This window comes from Botryllus schlosseri, chromosome 1 (genome assembly GCF_051294905.1).
Source record: "Botryllus schlosseri isolate E-star chromosome 1, Bs_hap1, whole genome shotgun sequence".
In the NCBI taxonomy this organism is placed as follows: domain Eukaryota; kingdom Metazoa; phylum Chordata; class Ascidiacea; order Stolidobranchia; family Styelidae; genus Botryllus; species Botryllus schlosseri.
The window spans coordinates 12,049,370-12,068,254 of NC_137236.1; the positions used below are offsets into that span (position 1 = coordinate 12,049,370).

The window sequence follows — 18,885 nt, forward strand, 5'->3', positions numbered from 1 at the left end:
TCAGATCATCTGCTGACATTTTCTGTTGGCATGAAACCACGCTGCCTTCCACCGCATGACCAAATTTTATGTGGTGATAATAATTGGCTCCAGGTTGAATTCTTGACGAGGGCATCATCAATTTCTTAGTTGCCTATGTTCGGCTCTCTTGGGATAATCCATCAGATCATTATTCCGTATGCATGTGGTATAGCCATATGTCTTGAAACTCAAGATATTTGCACTGTGCCATAGAGTGAAGTAATCCAATCCAGGCAATCAATCAAGTAATCCAGGCCCCGGGACAGTTTGTTTCACCCTCAATTGGAGCTGATGATCATTTTCCTTCGGGTAGTGGCACTTGGCAGCATGACAGAATGATCAATAACTTGTAATATAGGTGTAGAGGTCTAAACATTTTGAATTGTTTAACTGAGAAGTCATACAATAGCTTAGGATATTTAATATATATATGGTATGTAGCACATTGCATGAATTCATAACACATCAACGTACTGGCACTGGCAGTCATTGTCTCTTAGGCTTAAAAATAGCAGTATCCTATATTGCAATCGATATCAATCATCAAAATGCTGCAATGATTACCAACTACCGCTACAATACAACTATAGTATACTATCCACACCTAACTTAATGCTGCAATAAATATCACGCAGTCAATGTCCTGCAATGTCGAATTTTGTGTCATAAAATCATAGTTGACTACCAAATAACGGCTACAATGTCGATCATTTTGACGCAAGGAGTTTACATAGTTCATGAATCAAAGACATCCAACATATTTGAATCCTTGCGCATCTCCATGACACTTGCGAACGTTTACAGCCCGAAAACAATAATATACTGTATCCGAAATACGGCTACGTTAACGACGGATTTCTGCGTAATTCTCACGATATCATTCTATGTGCTTTGTACAGGATTGACATCTAGCATAGGTAAATCTCTGATGACTTCTACAACAAATTTCCGAAACGTTTACAACCAGAAATCAACAGTACACTATGCGATATTTAGCACTGAAGCAGGTGCTCGAGAAAGTAGCTTGCTAACCAATTTGTTGTTGCTATGCGTATCTAGTCACGTGATCGAAGTCCTGCAAAAGGCCTATTACAGTGATTGGGCAGCACCAAATGTTGCCGTCACTAAATCAAATGGATCAGTACGCATTTGTGGTGACTTCAAAGCATTGAATCAACAGATTCAGATAGATCAACATCCCCTGCCCTCCTTGGATGAAATCCTTCACAAGTTACAGGGTGGTTGTATTTTCACGAAAATTGATCTTGCCGATGCTTATTTTCAGCTAGAATTGAATGATGATGCGAAGAATTTGTGTGTCATCAACACGCAATTCGGTCTATTCCGTTATCGACGCATGTGTTTCGGAGTCGCATCTAGTCCCGCCAATTTCCAACGCTGCATTGATGCCATGATCGCCGGCTTACCCGGTGTTGCTAGTTTTATCGATGACATAATCGTTACTGGCATTGATGAACGCGACCATTTTCGCAACTTATCGCTACTCTTTGAGCGCCTCACCGAGTACGGTTTCACCGTCAACTTCGCAAAATGTGAATTTTTCAAAAGTAGTATCGAGTACCTTGGTCACATAATCGACAAGGACGACAAACGCCCGTCTCACAAATCCGTTGAAGCAATCAAACAGTTGCCTAAACCTCAGGATGTTCACCAGCTACAGGCATTCCTGGGCAAAGTCAATTATTATCGCATGTTTATTCCTAATTTCACGAACAAAGCCGCTGCCTTGTACCGTCTTCTTCAAAAAGACGCGAAATTCATTTGGAATACGAACTGTGACGCAGCTTTTCGCATTCTCAAAAACGACGTAATCGACGCTACGCAGTTAGCTCATTATGATGTAAACAAGCAGCTCATTTTGTCAACGGATGCTTCTCAATTCGGAATCGGCGCTGTCCTCTCAATCGAGCACAATGGCGAAGAGAGACCGATCGCGCACGCATCAAAAACGCTTTCGGATTCGCAAAAATCCTACTCTCAAATAGAGAAGGAAGCTCTGTCAATCATTTACGGAGTCACTAAATTTCGTCAATTCTTGTATGGTAGAAAATTTACGCTCGTGACGGACCACAAACCGCTTTCAGCTATTTTCTCGCCGGACAAGAAAATTCCCGTGATTACAGCGCAACGCTTACAGCGATGGGCACTAACGCTCATGGCTTACCAATACGATATTCGCTATAAACCGACTAATCAGCACGGAAACGCCGACGGTTTATCTCGTCTACCAAAGGGTCCAGACCCTGAGTTTGACGAACTGGAAATTCGTGAAAACGCGGAGATCGTTCACGCTAATAATATTGCATTCGATGGCTTACCGTTAACTCGCAATGAAATTCGCGACGCGACGCTGACGGACAAAACCATGAAAATAGTAAAATTATCTGTCACTCATGGTAATTGGAATCCAAAGACGCACATTGATGATTTTTCTTGGTTTTCGACTCGCAAACATTCGCTCTCTCTGCACGAAGACATAGTCATGCTCAATATTGATGGTTTTCAGCGCGTAGTAATTCCGCAGTCACTTCGCTCGCGAGTCTTATCATTGTTGCACGAAGGACATTGGGGTATCGCGAAAATGAAGCAGATGGCTCGACGTTACATCGCATGGCCTTCCATTAATCGCGACATTGAAAATCTCGTTAAGAGTTGCGACGCTTGCCGTAAGGCAAGGGTCGGCAACCTACGGCCCGCGGGCCGGATCCGGCCCGCCAAGCGAAATCGTCCGGCTCGCGACATAATAATTAGTTATCACAAGAATACGGCCCGCCGTTTCATAATCAGTTTCAATCTGCAGTGCAGCAATGCATGAAAAAAATGCGGCATTGCTACGATATAATAGTAGCCTACATCGTATTAGTCCATTGTTACGCCATAAAACGAAGGTGGTTGAAGTAGGAGATGGAGATAGGCTAGACTGGATCAGTGCTTATCAATCGGGTGTGTCTCGCAACCGAAAGGTGTTCCATACTTTTTTAAAGGGTTTACCACTCTAATGGGGTGTGACAATAAAGTTGTTCTTCCTTTGCTTCAAAAACGCATGGAACACTGCAGACGCAAAGACGGAATCTCAAACTGCTCAATTATAGATAACTAGCCTAGCCTCCGTATGTTACTTAGCCTATCTATAGTTTAATTTTCCAGAAGGCATTGTGAGCCAAGACAAAAAACCTGAATAGTGTTTTGGCCACAATGGTGAAAACTATTAATATGATATTACTTGAAGCAGAGAATCAATATGGCGATGTCATGTAGGCCTATATCTGTCATGTTCGCGCATTAAGTCAAGCAGCTATGCTTACACGAGTGTATGAACTGAGAAATGAAATAGCAACTTTCCTCGAAAACACAAATATCGTCGACCCATAATCTTGTAATCGAAAATGGGTATCTCATCTTGCTTTGCTGGTACATTTAACGTCACACCTGAACAAATTGAATTTGCAACTTCAGGGGGAAAACAACTAAATACATGAGATGTTGAGGCGCATTTAAAACAAATCTGTGACTCTGGAAATGTCAACAGTACAAAGAAAATTATGCTCACTTTCCTATACTGGAGGAGAGAAAACCTAGTACCGACACTACATTTCTAACTGTGATACGAAATTTAACTGCTGAATATTCACCCGCTTTTCCGACATTCCTTCTCTATAAAATGAATTCTGACTATTCAGTACTCTGTTTAATGTGGACGCCAATACCATTGCCTGAAAATTTCAAATAGGCCTTTCTGAAAGGCGATGCAGTTGAATTGAATGCCAAATTTCATACAAAGAGCATATCGCTGCATGACTTTGACAAAGAGTAGGTTCTTAAAATTGGTCTTTATCCCAGCTTGACCAACAATGCAAAAGAAATTGCATCGATTTTTGGAAGCACGTACGCATGTGAACAATAGTTTTGAACAATGAAATTCACGAAGAGCAAGCTAAGATCACGTATTTCGGACGTCCATTTTGAATAGGGTCTGATTTTTGTTTCATCTGACTTGTTACCAGAAGTTGAAAACCTTTCACAAAGCAAGCTGCGTCAATTGTCACATTTATTCTGTGTTGTTGAAGTGTAAATACATATGTCTTCTGATAGGTATGATTGAGATTGCAGCAATGTAGGATAATATACCGAAGTGAGCGTAAAATATAGTACTAAGAAAAATTCCGGCCCGCCAGAAAGTTGTACACCAAAAATTTGGCTCGCGACTAGCAAAAGGTTGCCGACCCCTGCCGTAAGGTAATGAAAGCGCCTGATCGTCAGTATCGCGAATGGCCTAAAACTTCTGAAAGCTTTGAACGAATTCACTTGGATTTCGCAGGTCCAACAAACAATAAAATATTTCTTGTCATCGTCGATGCGCATTCGAAATATCCTTTCGCTAAAGTAATGAATGTCGGTTCTACCACAACCTTGTGTGTGGTCAACGCTTTGCGGGAAGTCTTCTCTATTGAAGGCTTGCCCGTAACAATTGTCACGGATGGCGGGCCGCAATTCACACCGAATGAATTCGATACGTTTTGCTCTAATTTGGCAATCAGCCATATCGTATCACCGTCTTTTCACCCTGCCTCGAACGGGGAAGCGGAGCGTTTCGTCCAGACTTTAAAAGCTGGATTATTAAAAAATTGCGACGGGGAAAAAGATCTCAACTTCGCGCTCCAAACACTTCTCGCTACGTACCGATGTGCACCGCACCCGGGCATAGACTGGTAAACGCCTGCCGAGATTTTACATGGTCGACAGCCGCGCAATTTGTTAAGTTTGTGCTCGCCATTCGATAAATCGAAACCCGTTACGCCTAGACAATCAGTCACTCATTTCGAGATTGGTTCCTCGGTTTACGCTCGCAGTTACCGAAGCGGACCGAAGTGGGTTGTTGGCGTGGTGACGGAAATACTGGGGCGTGTTGTGTACATTGTAAAAACAGATCATGGGTATTGGAGAAGGCATAAGAACCAACTCCAACCACGCTTGATTTCAGCTGGCAATAATACAGCCACACAGGAAGTTGTTCAACCTCGGCAACCACAAGTTGAGCAACCATTGGTCAGGAATAGGGCACAACGTCCTGTAGCTAGTCCTGCTCGAACGTCGGGCAGACGTTATCCGATTAGACTTAGAAAACAAACTGAGTTCTATCGGCCAACGTAAACTACCTTGTATTCTCAACTTACAGGGGAGGACTGTTATGTTCGTGCATTTTACGTTGGTATCGTTTGTTTCTTATTTGTCTAGGATTAGTAATTACCGCCAATCATTATTTCCTCGTGTGTCTTGCTTCGTATTTATACCCTGTGTTCCGTTGTCTCGTCGTCTTTCATTAAACTGCACTCTGGATCGTGTCGCTGCCTTATAGTTATTCTGCTGATAATATACTGATTTCGTATTGCAACCTCGTCGTATTGAGTTATTGTTCAAACAAGATCAAGAACATAACAGTAAGCCTACGTAACTGCAGCTCGCAGTATATGCATTATGCATATCAAACCCAGCTATCTACTGGAGCAGGGGTCACCAACCGTTTTGAAACAAAAAGCTACTTCTTGTGTAGTGTGTACTGATTATTGCGACGACCGACGGGTTACCATGTACTCCCGTCGTTTATCCGTGTTCAGTTGGATTTATTCACTTAAAATAAGACAATCAGAGCACTTGTCCGGGTTTCCGCCCTTACCAAGAACAAAAAACGCTCACTCGCAGTGCGCGCAGCAGCGCCAATCTCCGCGTCGAGACTCGGGAATGTTAACTATAGATTCCCGTTGAGCCGCCGCGTGGGCGAAGACAAGTAATGCACCGAGCGACTGCGTTCGTATGTTCCTTGGGGTCGGCCGACCCATGTTCAACATACCGGGGGCCCCCTATAAGTAGTAGCTATCCTTAACTTAAGTAATCACCCCATGTCTGACGACAAGCACGGTCAGCTGGTAGCATGCGATTTATTTGGCATCTAAGCTAGGAGAGGTTACTTTACTATAATAAAGTTTGGTGGGTCTTCTAATTTGAGAACGATATTAAATAATGACCATGGGAGAGTTGTCAATAGAAGATTCTCATCGGCAAAGAACTGCTACAAAATGCTATGTTATCATATTATCCTGCACCTATGAGCTTGCATTACATGATATACTTTTATGTAACTTTAGTTAGTTAACGAATCTTCCTATGTCTTCGTCGCTATCTTCATAAGAGGATCACAATTTATCCAACCTAGCAGAAACTCTCACCACAGTCAGTGTTAGACTATATAGATTGATAGACTATATCATATCTGTTGTGTACTTCAATAGCACGAAACTCAAAGATTGCGTTTCGTCGTTAAGCTCGACTTCCTGTGCGGCTATCGATTTAACATGCCCATATTTCAGTATATAGAATGACTGAGCTTGCAATTACTTCAGTTCAGTAGTGACTACGGTTAGTACCGATATCAATAATTTTCACTATCCCGATAACGGATATATCCATTTATTTGAGTGGTCATTTATTTTGAATCGAGGAACGAAGATAGCCTACAGTTGCATTCACAATTACACATGCAGAAATGCGTTGTATCGATCACACATATGTACAAATGCTAAACAACGTAAGTAACTGTATTGCCTCAGTTTATAATTAGCAGCCAAAATACAGAATAGAATCCGCAGCCACATTCTATTTTCTTTTTTTTTCTTACCTTTACCAAATCTCTTGTTATACTGAAATGGAATTCGAATATAGTTTACATATAGCCCTCACCAATGGGCGGATGCTCGAATTGTGTCATATCTATTTGTTTATGGGTAACGTATTGCATCCTATCAATTCGTTTCTCTATTCTCTATTTTGGATGGTAACTATAAACTGAGGCTATGCAATTACTTACGTAGTAAAGCAGTTCTACATAGCCTATATGTGAGCTATACAGCGCCCTCTTGCGTGTATATTTAACTCTATATTCGTTCATCGGTTCGAAATCAATGATCACTCGACCTGTATTTTAGACAGCTAGCAAAATGCAATGACGTCATCATGCTTCATACTTGGAACAGGCAACTTAACTTGAGATGTGACTTGACTCGTGACTTGTCTTGACTTGACTCGAGTCACCTCCGAAAATTGAGTGACTTGACTTGACTCGAGTCACCTTCGAAAATTGAGTGACTTGACTTGACTCGAGTCACCTTCGAAAATCGATTGACTTGACTTGACTCGAGTCAAAATGTGCAATGACTCGTGACTCGAAGGTAGTGACTTGATCCCACCACTGATATCTGCCATGTCAAAAGATATTGAAATCGCCAACACGTACTAAACCAGGGGCGGGCAACTTCTCTAGTCGGCGGGGCTGATTTGGGAAAGTAAAGTACTTGGCTGGCCGGATTACAGAATTGATACATTGATCGCTCATTTATCCGCCCACTTTGATAAGTCAATCAAACATTTGTCATTTTTGTAGTCGATCAAAGTTGTCAAAAAGTTCTTTGAATTCTGGATGTCGGATCCAAAAGAAACCCTTAGTAAAGAATGTACGTTAACAACAGTTTTATTGGAACGCAGACTTGTCATGATAATCTTCATTGTCGAAAGTGTTTGCTCGCAGTAGTTTCATGACCAATGACCATCTATCTGAATTTGAAAAATTAGGATTCGTTATGTGGCGCTCAAAATTTGTCAATGCTTTCAGTGTATTTTGATTTACGTAAACAAACTAAAAGGTTGTATGATAGTACTTATAAAACAATTGCATCCTCATATTCTATTGATGATGCCTGGAACATGATGTTCATGTGCAATGACTCGTGACTCGAAGGTAGTGACTTGATCCCAACACTGATATCTGCCATGTCAAAAGATATGGAAATCGCCAACACGTACAACATCATGTTCCAGGCATCATCAATAGAATATGAGCATGTAATTGTTTTATAAGTACTATCATATTATAGCGGGCCCATGCGGTTTGAGAACAGCGACTCGGAGCGAGCACTGACTGAGTTGCTGAAGAATTGGAGTCCGTTCGAAAAGTCAGTAACTACGACAAAAACTAAAACATCACGTCCAAAATGTCGTGACCCGTACCTTGGAGCAATGAGAAAAAGAATCCAGCAGTAACATATTTTCGTGTTCGGCGCGTAAACATTGACTCTGCTATAATTACATACATCCATATGTAACTATATACATTCAGTGAAATTTTACATGCATTCACTTCACTGATTTACCATACTTAGCATACAGGACTGTTCATTTGTCCTTTTTTATGCTAACATATGTGGTTCACATCTGCTCATACTGCCCCTTCCCGGCGTACTTGTTCAATGTATCAGTCGATGCGGCCTTGCCATGGCACGTGATTCGAATTTACACAACCAGTATATATGCTATGCTACGTGACGCTAATTCCGATGCATTCTTTCCTTTTTAGCGAAAAGGGGCTAAGTACAGCAAAGATATTTACTCACCTGACCGACCGGACGAAGCAGTGATCAAGTAGTCCGGCCAACGAAATACCAAATCTCGTTTCGACGAAAAACTAGGCGCGATACCAATTGACGTCAACGACGATGACGAGTGTTCTTGAAATATGGAGATGATATATGATCCTTCAAAACCCACTGGCATTACATCACATTTTTCGTGCTGAACACTGTTTCCAATTTCATATTTCTAAGTATTTTATTGAATAAAGCGATGAAGATAACTTGACTGCTATGTAATTTATAATATGTAAATTGCAATAGGCATTGTGTCATGAATTGCAAGACTGTCTTGGGATCTATATCAGGGCTTCTCAAACTATTTTCCTTTGCGACCCCATTTTAGAAGATAAATTATTCCGTAGCTGCCAATTTGCAGAACGGCCCAGGTCTAGGGTTTTATATGACACCACCTGCATGGGTGATTTGGCGAGGAGAAGCATAGATACACCCCCAACACTTAGATAGGAATTCTGGATACGATTTCGGTCGGACTCGAGCCCGCAATCCATTAGCGTTGCAGCTGTGGATTGAACCACTACGCTATCCCGCCACTCAAATCATAATCGAATTTTATTCTAATGTTTCGAAACGAGAAGCGAGGGAAATACAATTAAAAAGGAATTCTGCAGAAGCGTTGGATTCTAGATTGATTTCAGTGTCAAACTCTGATAATATTGTTGGTTGAGTTTTAAACGGCCAGGTACGCCATTTTTGCGGTGCAGGAGAAATAAGGAAACAGTAGAACATATGAAACTGTACTTGGATATCAAACATGGCCTCGTCGACAACAAATAGCCTACATTTCTGCACAAACAAATCAGAAAGCAACAGATAGGATAATCCAATAAACTTCGAATACCCAAGAATGGAATCCCTGAACAAAATATTAAAGCCAAACATTTTACCTGCTATATGATCCACCCCTTCAAAATGCTGATTAGCCCAATTATGTGATCACGGAGAGAGTTGTCTAGGAGTCGTTTCTAGGGTTTTCAAGGTTGCTGATTACGAATATCACATTAGTTTTGCCAGATTTGCTCTAGAAAAGAATATAATAATACCCCTAAAAAGCTTAAAATCACTGTATTTACCATTGATTATTTCAAATGTTAGGAAGTAATTCTTAGACTTTTCTGCTTTTATACTGCGCATAAATATGGGTAATTGACTATGATGAACACTAATGTCGTTCTCAGTTATTCCATTAATATTAACATGACCTGATGTGAAACGTTATTTGTTAAGCCTAAAAATTGTACTTTTTCACAATGAAAATATATTTTCACCTGTACCAATTGGTCATTTTACCAAGATGAAAGAGGAGTACAAAACTATCAAGTTTGTCCTTATTGGAAAGCAAAACTAAAATACTCATATGCGTCTCATCTCTATTCACTTGTAAATGGATAATTTTCCGTAAAGCCAACCAAGTGGTTATAACCTTGTATCCATAACCAACGAGGAACTTAAATCTGGAATCTTTGATGAATCTCAGATTCGAATACGGACTAATGATTATAATTTATTATTATGATAGGTGCATACTACATGGAATCCCTTCTAGGATGCAGTGTTGGGATCAAGTCACTACCTACGAGTCACGAGTCATCTCGAGTCAATGCACATTTTGACTCGAGTCAAGTCAAGTCAACCGATTTTTGAAGGTGACTCGAGTCAAGTCAAGTCGCCCGTTTTTGGAGGTGACTCGAGTCAAGTCAAGTAAAGTCACGAGTCAAGTCATAATTAAAGTCAAATTGAATTTCGAAGTATGCGTGATGATTCAAAGTCAATACATTTTGCTGGATGTGTGAAAGACGGTTGATTGGCCATTTATCTTGAGTCAAATAACGACTTTAAAGTTAAATAAACATGCAAAAAGAGGTTGCGTCACTCACGCACACGTAGACCTGCTATTAGAATACGTGAGTAGCTGTACAGTTTCATGCTACAGTCAGTTGTTATCAGCCAAAATGTATAACCGAATACGAAGTCTCAAGAAGTTGAAACAAATTGATTCGGTACAATAGCCTATACTACCCATCTACACATCCGTAAGAATATATACGCACATACTATATTTGTTCGATTTAAATCATACCAGAGGGTTGGCAAAACTGAGCACTGCGCAACGTAAGCATTGAGCCGCCTAAGAAACACAGACACAGTAATACTGGTGCCGCAACGTAAACTGTGATCGTTTCGTTTGCGCTCAATTTATTTGTGATGTAACAATGGAGGATCGGTGTAACGTATAATCAGTGAATGACTGACTGCTCTCACAAGTGACACCCGCGTATCTTGAACAATCCGAACGTACGTAAGATACAGTGATTTTTATCGACACTGTTTACTTAATGACTTGAAATTGACTCGTAAATGTTTCTCCGAGTCACGAGTCAATGCAGATTTCTGAAGCTCCGAGTCAAGTCAAGTCAAGTCATGTTTGCAACGTGACTCAAGTCAAATCAAGTCATACAAAAAAGTTGACTCGAATCACCTCAACACTGCTAAGATGTAGTAAATAAAACTTTTTGGAAAACCACAAAGCACCCAATTACAAACAGTCCACGAAAGAATTGGTATCTGGATATGGAAACCTTGGGGCAAACATGAGCATTAAATTAAACTTCCTATTCAGTCATGATAATATGCTTGATTAGAGGGAAAAGAAACCGGAAAGGTCCCACCATTGCATCAAAGCAACGAAAGAAATATATCAGTGCAGATGCAACGAACATATTGTGGCAGACTATTGCTTACCACCGAGAATAGTACAAGAAACAATTTTACTTTAAGATAAGTTATTATATTCCAACTGATTATTTTGAATTTAAGTTAGGTGGTTGACATAAAACTGATTCAATTATTGCAACGTTATTTGAGTATTTAGATAAATACTTATATACAGGATTGAAGTTTATTTATGTACTATGAAAGTCCCCAATTATGATAAATCTAATACACCGAATTATAATTCTGTTGATGCATTTTGATTTAAAACAGTCTTGAGCGCACCAAAATATCAAATAGCTTGAATTTCTGAATTTTATAGTACGACTGAGCTGATTATTTTTATTTATTCCATACAGCGAAAATATGAGATTTTAGTCAAAATAGCCTCATGGATTATCTCCAAAATCAGAGCCAATTTGAAAACACTAAGGTCATATTCGGAATCAGTGCCCCGCAGAACCACCAAAACCATTCTTACTTTATCTGCCTAAAAATATGTGTTGATCAGTGTTATCAAAGGAAAGAACGTCACGCATTTTAGTCATTGGTGTTTTCACGGCATATACATCGACTCATGATATACATACACACGATATGTGCATATGTATACCATAGTGCATGATGTGCAAATGCTGCTGAATTAGGAAAGTAGCCTATATCATGACATTGTACGGCTTTCCAGGTCTTGCACCACCCCTTCATACTATCGCAGTAATGCTAAGCGCCAAGCGCGATACCAGCGTTTCTGATCAGATCTCTGGTTCGTAATGGCCGGGTATTGAACCCACGAACCCACGATCAAGAATCAGGACGCTTCACCATTGCGTTATCTTGTCGGCTAACTGCATTTGATAAAGCGGATACATATTTGGAACCGCTTCGGAAACGACATATCTATATTTCTGTAAAGTTAATTGATCCTGCATGATAAAGACTGTTACGGGCATTGGCGCTTCTCTCTTTATCTCTGCCGCGCAACACTTCCCGGCCCTAATACAAAGTGCGTTTGATAAATCAGATGAACGAAACCATAATGCGTGAGCATCTTCAAATATAATCGATTCAGCCAACATAAATTTGTTGCCGTGTCAATACAAATATTACGCGATTGGTGCTTCTCTCTTTATCTTTGCCGCTTCCGTACCGTCTGGCGCTTCCCGAACGGGCCATGACGTCTGATATTTAATTGCATACAACGGAGCAGTCTTATCAATTCATCCAGCTCGTTACACAAACAGATTTGAATTCACAGGATGTCTATTCATCAGAAAGTGCTTTGCATTTATGTTATCTACGGGTAATAAGGCAACTACTAAACCACCACTGGGATTACTCCCATTAGTTCTCGTAATTCCTGGTTATATACTTCGTGGAGAGAAATAGGATTAAGAACTACTGGACTTGGATGTAGAATGTTATACAGAGTGAGTAAATACATGTTATTCAGGCGTACCAATCCTACATTCAGATATCAATTTATTGAGAACCTCATCTAATCAGTTATTGCAAGATCACGGATCCAATAAGCATAATTTTTTTCATTTCAGTTATACGAAATATATAATTTAAGTCTCTCGGAAATGAAGAAAAGATTATGGACGAGCAGAAAGAAACCCAAGTTAGCCCGGCGATATTTTGGCAAAAGTAAAAATGTATTTTAATTTTGGTAAATGAACTCAACGTACTTCTCTTCGTATCAATGAAACATGAGGGTTTTGAATAGTTCAATTTTATAAGTACTATTTTATTACAGCGGGCCAATGCGGTTTGAGAACAGCGACTCGGAACGAGCTCTGGCTGAGTTGCTGAACAATTTGAGTCCGTTCGAAAAGTCAGTAACTACGACGACTACCAAAACATCACGTCCAAAATGTCGTGACCCGTACCTTGGGGCAATCAGAAAAAAGAATCCAACAGGTACATATTTTCGTGTTCGATGCGTGAAGATTGACTCTGCTATAATTTTATACATCCGTATTTAACTATACTCATTCCGTGAAATTTCTCAGTTTTTCATTTCACTGATTTACTATACATAGCCTACAGGACTGTTCCTTTGTCCTATTTTCTGCCAATACTGCCCCTTCCCGACGTACTTGTCTAATGCATGAGCAGACGCGGCTTTTACATGGCACACGATTCATATTTACACAACCAGTATGTTTCGTATATGTGACCTATATTGTATGAAATATGATGACGCTAATTCCAATGCACTCTTTCCTTTTTAGAGAAAAAAGGGCAAAGTACAGCAAAAATATTTACTCACCCGACCGACCGGACGAAGCAGGGATCAAGTAGTTCGGCCAACGAAATACCAAATCTCGTTTCGACAAAAAACTGGGGGCGATACCGATCGACTTCAACGATGATGATGAGTGTTCTTGAAATATGGAGAGGATATTTGGTTTCTTTGAATCCGTCAAAAGCAACTGGCATTACATAGCATTTTTCGCGCTGCACACTGTTTCCAATTACGTATTACTCTGTATTCTATTGAATAAAGCGATGAAGATAACGCTACTGCTATGTAATTTATAATATGCAAATTGCGATAGGCATTGTTTTATGAAATGCTAGACCAGGGGTTCTCAACCCGCGGCCCGCAGACGTTCATTTTGCGGCCCGCGACATCTTTCATCGTGAGCGCAATTATTAGTGGCACGGTATTGTTACATATCAATTTAGCTACTTGGCTCTCTTATCGCACCGTCTGTTTCATTTGATTACTCATTCTTTGATGTGTTCTGGATTCTTGATATACGCTCGAGTTTAGATTGTTATTGTTTTGAATCGCTATTCGGCTGGACTCTGGTTCAAGGGGACCCCGCTTCGTAGTACACTTTTAAAGAGCGTTTCACTCACCGCGAATGATTTGAACACAAACATGAACAAGGAACGAGACATTAAACGTCGAAAACTGGGTTTGTAACTCTGCGCGCAACAATGAATTTGCTTTCTCGGATATAAATGGAAAACCAATGTGTCATATTTGTCGAAGAACACTTGTAGTAAAGAAGGGTTGAAGCTTACAATTGCACCACGACAGTTTCTTCTGAGTTATACATATCACCTGATCTTCGAAAAAACGCTGCTGCCTAGGTGTCAAACCAAGCAATTCAAATTTCGAGACATTGTTAAAATTGCCGACGACGTTACAGTCGCGTCGTTGAAAACTGCCTGGAATATCGCTAAACCCGAGAAATCTGCTAGAGAAGGTGTATTTCAATTAAACTTCAACATACTGTGGGAATATTCGCTGTTTCCGGCGCTTAGCACCAAGGACAACATCACCTGACAAATTTCTACGCTACAGGTGTCTGATTCAACCGTGACCAGATGAGTAACAGCAATGTCAGTCGATCTTTTACCGCATCTTCTGAAACACGTTGCCGCGAAGACTACTGTAGCCTCGCATTGGACTAATCCACTGGCTTCACATACATCGCAGAGCTAATTATCTGGGTACATTTATCAGAGTGGGCATATTTGCAGGCGAAATGCTGGCGGGGCAAAAGTGGGGAGGGACCAGCGAAAAACATCAACTTGATAAAGCTGACTTTTGTAACTATGGAATGAAAGGAGAAGGGTTGATTGGTTTGCTCAGAAATGACCCCGAACGCCAGACTTCTTCTCATATATTTGCGAGCTTAAAGTAATAATTGCCTCAGTACTGAAAAAGTGACAGTAATTTAATGCTTGCTCGCTCACGCGTTGAAACAGAGAGTTCGGTTCTCTGGTGGAAGAGTTCGAAGGTGCATATAACGACTTGGTAACGAATGCAATGCACGCTCCATGAAGGGAATTACTTGCGCCGCTGGAAGATACTTATTCTCAAAAAAATACAGCAACTGCAAACTTACGAACGCCGTCCATCAATGCTTTAGAATTCATAAAAATGTCCTAAATGCCCGTATACGATTGGTATAGATAGGCTACAGAAGCCCAAATTTAATAGTAGCCCAAAAATACATGGTAATAATGTTCTGCGGCCCGCAGCGTCATTTACTGTTGAAATGCGGCCCGTTATACAACGGAAGTTGAGAACCCCTGTGCTAGACTGTCTTAGGCCCTTTTCATACCGGGGTTCCGGGAATGACATTTCTCGAAAATGTTTACCGGAACCCCTCTATGTGAACATAACACTGGTGATTCGGGGCGGTGTGAACGCGCTTATTTTCGGAGATTTTTACGGGACCGACTGAGTATGAACACGAATGGCGCAGCTGGATTCCCGAAACGCTGTCAATCAAACTTTTAGTTACCGTAACGCGCTGTTCATTCAGGCTGCTTGTATTTCGAGGTCAGATACCTGCGGCATTTTGATCTTCTTGGTAATGCATTATTCTTGGATTTATATTCTGTATGCTCACAATACGCAGTCACTGACTACTAGTCAGCTTCTTTTTTCTGTGGTTTTGTAAACAGAGCACGGCTAAAAAGATAGAACACCATCTCCAAATGATGCAGCATTGGGTGAGTTGCCTGAAAACGTTAGCACTTCAACACTAATTTGGCAAGTGATCTTAACCCTTACCAAATTTGCTACATCAAAGGCAAGTTTCTAACCACGGATATGCTGTGTGTAGGTTAGTCACCGTCATATACGCCTACTGAAAAGGGGATTTAGTGACATCTGCTTTGATAGTGGCAGCACAGCATGTCCTTAGCTCTGACTCACTAACCAAAAACTCAAATTGTACCAACGGGCTGGTAAGCCATCGTACATCATCCAAGCCATAATTTGGTTTTCACCTATGCCTTCATTTTCTTGTTACAACCAAGCCATTCCTTTGTAATACAAGGTTAGGCAAGTGTAACTTAATTTGATCTTTTCGCAGGTCTAGATGGAGGATACTGATGAAAAAGGTGAAAAGGCGGAACTGTGCAAGTGTGCATCAAATTATAGTTTCTCTCATGAATAAAATGAAACAGCACAAACACATCTGGTTAAGCAAGAGCATTGTTTATTGAGAAAGTCACACAGGGCATTTCCGACGTCTGGGCCAGCGATACTTGGATCACCACCAGGTCTTGTCTTCATTGCGTATAACATCCTCTGTATCATTCTGGCCTTAGCGGATTGCAGTTTATGAGAAAAGGTGATTCCGCGCCTTCAGTCGACCAAAATCTTTCAACCTTCATGTGTGCTTTGCCAAGTTTCTGAAAAAGCAATTGTGAATTTTAAGGGCAGCAGAAAGGAAATTTATATTACATATTTTAAATTAGCTTTAGCTTATGCTCTGTTTGTGTTTCAGGGAAAAGGCTCCATGAGCCGGGGCTGAAAGGGATAGGCTGCGTCATCAGTTATGTAGGCTAGTACGGAACCCTCTGGCTCCCAATCATGAAGTCATCCTGAAAAAACTTGAATGCAGCAAATGCATGTTTGGTACAAATGTTGCTGTGGTAATTTTTTATCCGCCCACAACACTCAGACTTGTACAAAGTACTGGAATTTCAAAATGCGCAACTTCAACTAGAACTACTCAATTTTTTAAACTAGCAACTAGAACAGCGGTGGCCAACCTTTTCAGCCAAATCACCACATTCGATTGACGAACTATTCTGCCGGCAACTAGCCGCGCGAAGCACGAAAATTTTTTGAAGTTGATAAATTAATAATATTGTTACTTGACTATATTGCAAGCCTGCTGTATATCGCTGGGCTCAGTTTGCAAGGACTGAACTATTCGGCACCTGGACATATCGATATCGAAAGCTTCGTCCAACATGAGGCAATCATTTTGTGCCTAGGTTTCATAGTCGACGGTCTTTCGGCGAGCGCAAACGGGAGGTCGCGAATATGTATATAGTTAGACTCAATCTGGTAGATTAGGCGTTCTTTCATTTTCACAAAGGGGTAACAATATTAAAAGCAAGAAATCGAGTGACAAGATGTTGCGCCAAGTGTGTAGAAAATTGATTAATCTTTTGATTAATCTATCGCAAAGTATTCTGCTTTATTGTAGTGTATGAAGATCTACCAAAATGTGACTGGCTCATAGACCTACCAATGCGTCGGAACTGATATTTCAGTCATCACATCTCAAGTGCTGCGGCCAGACTAATCAAATTTTTGATTGGCCTTGCAAGTTCACAATCCGTGCAATCCATTTTTGATAATACTACTAATTTCGGATATTAACTCGCGGGCCACGGGTTGGCCGGCCCTGAACTTTTCAAAATCTGCTATTAGAACCTCAACTACTCACTTTCAAATATCCGCAACTAGAACCAGAAACTATTCACTTTTTCAAATCCACAACTAGAACTACATAGTTTTAGTAACTAAAAGTAACTAAATAAGTAGGTTGATGTACATGTCTGACTACACTACAAAAAATATACAAATTTGGTCTCATTTTCAGCAATTTCAGTCAAGTGAGCAGGGTTGTAACCAAGTCACAAGTCGATCCCACTTCAATAGTTTTGACTAGATTCAAGTCGAGTCATTTTCAATTTATCACCGAGTCAAATCCGAGTTCAACTCATCGAGCAGAGCGTCGAGTTCGAGTCATGGTTTTATGACTCGAGTCCAAGACATTGTGTTGATTGCTCAGTTTCCAGTTTAAGTCTATTTTCCATCAATTTGGGTCTTACTTTTGAGACAGAAAGTAGCCTACTTGGCAAGAACAACTGGTCTTTCAGACTTCTTTTTCTGACATAATGATTCAAGACCAAATTTGTCTGACCTTTTTGCAGTGGTATGCTACGCAAAAACTGGCTGACATTCCGCCATGACAAATATAGAAATATTACTATGCACTAGGGCTGGGCAAAATTGAGTACCTGAGTGATTCGATTCTGAATCAATTATTACACTTCGAGTCGATTATCATCATGATGACATCACAACACAATGTACCATGCCAAAATTCAAATGTGTAGGCTACCTTTTATGCCACCATAAAGAACATAACGTCTATTGTCCGTCACATTAAAGATACTTTAATGTTTTTTCGACCATACCGTTTTCATTGCACTGCTTGACAGTGTTATATGGGATGGTCATGACTTCGGAAATGTGTTATTTCCAGCAACGTTTGTAGCTTTGTACTATATCTCGTATGTTGCGACACGGCCAATCAAGGTTTCAAGGCTTACTCAGTGGAAAAGTTTATCAAAACTGCGGTATATTTCTCGTTAGTAAATCAACTTTCAGTATAATTTCAGTAGCCTACTCGAAAAGTAGTATTTTACTACTCGCCTCGAATCAATAAAGTTAATACTCGATTCAGATTCGAGTACTCGAATCATTGTGGCTAGCCCTACTATAGGCACCAGCAATTTTTATTATAATCAACTTGTGACAGTTGCCTTCTTAAAATACATCTGATGTTTACCTGGATCTATAAACGATTGGCTTCATTGGCTAGCGTCCAAAGAGCGAAAGCTACTCAGCAAGCAAGAGAAATTGAGTTCGTGTAATTTGCTTGCTGCTTTTCGCTATGGTCTCGAAGCTCGTCGCAGAGTAAACCAAATGTTTCTCTCACGAATTTCTCGATTTCCCTGGTTTCTCTGTACAGTGTACATAAGATTAGATTTACCCAAACCATTATACAGCAATTACAAAGATAAACTTGGTTTCTCTGTACAGTGTACATAAGATTAGATTTACCCAAACCATTATACAGCAATCACAAAGATAAAC

At 40.4% G+C, this 18,885-nt stretch overlaps 1 long non-coding RNA gene across 1 annotated transcript; it reads right to left on the reverse strand.

The window, feature by feature from the left end:
- Positions 1 to 16,181: 16,181 nt before the first annotated feature.
- On the reverse strand, positions 16,182 to 18,667 carry LOC145441175 (uncharacterized). The gene is made up of 2 exons (XR_013915763.1): positions 18,578 to 18,667; positions 16,182 to 16,397 (listed from the first exon to the last, which is right to left on the reverse strand). It is a non-coding gene; the product is annotated as an uncharacterized LOC145441175 (long non-coding RNA).
- Between the last annotated feature and the right edge of the window lie 218 nt (positions 18,668 to 18,885).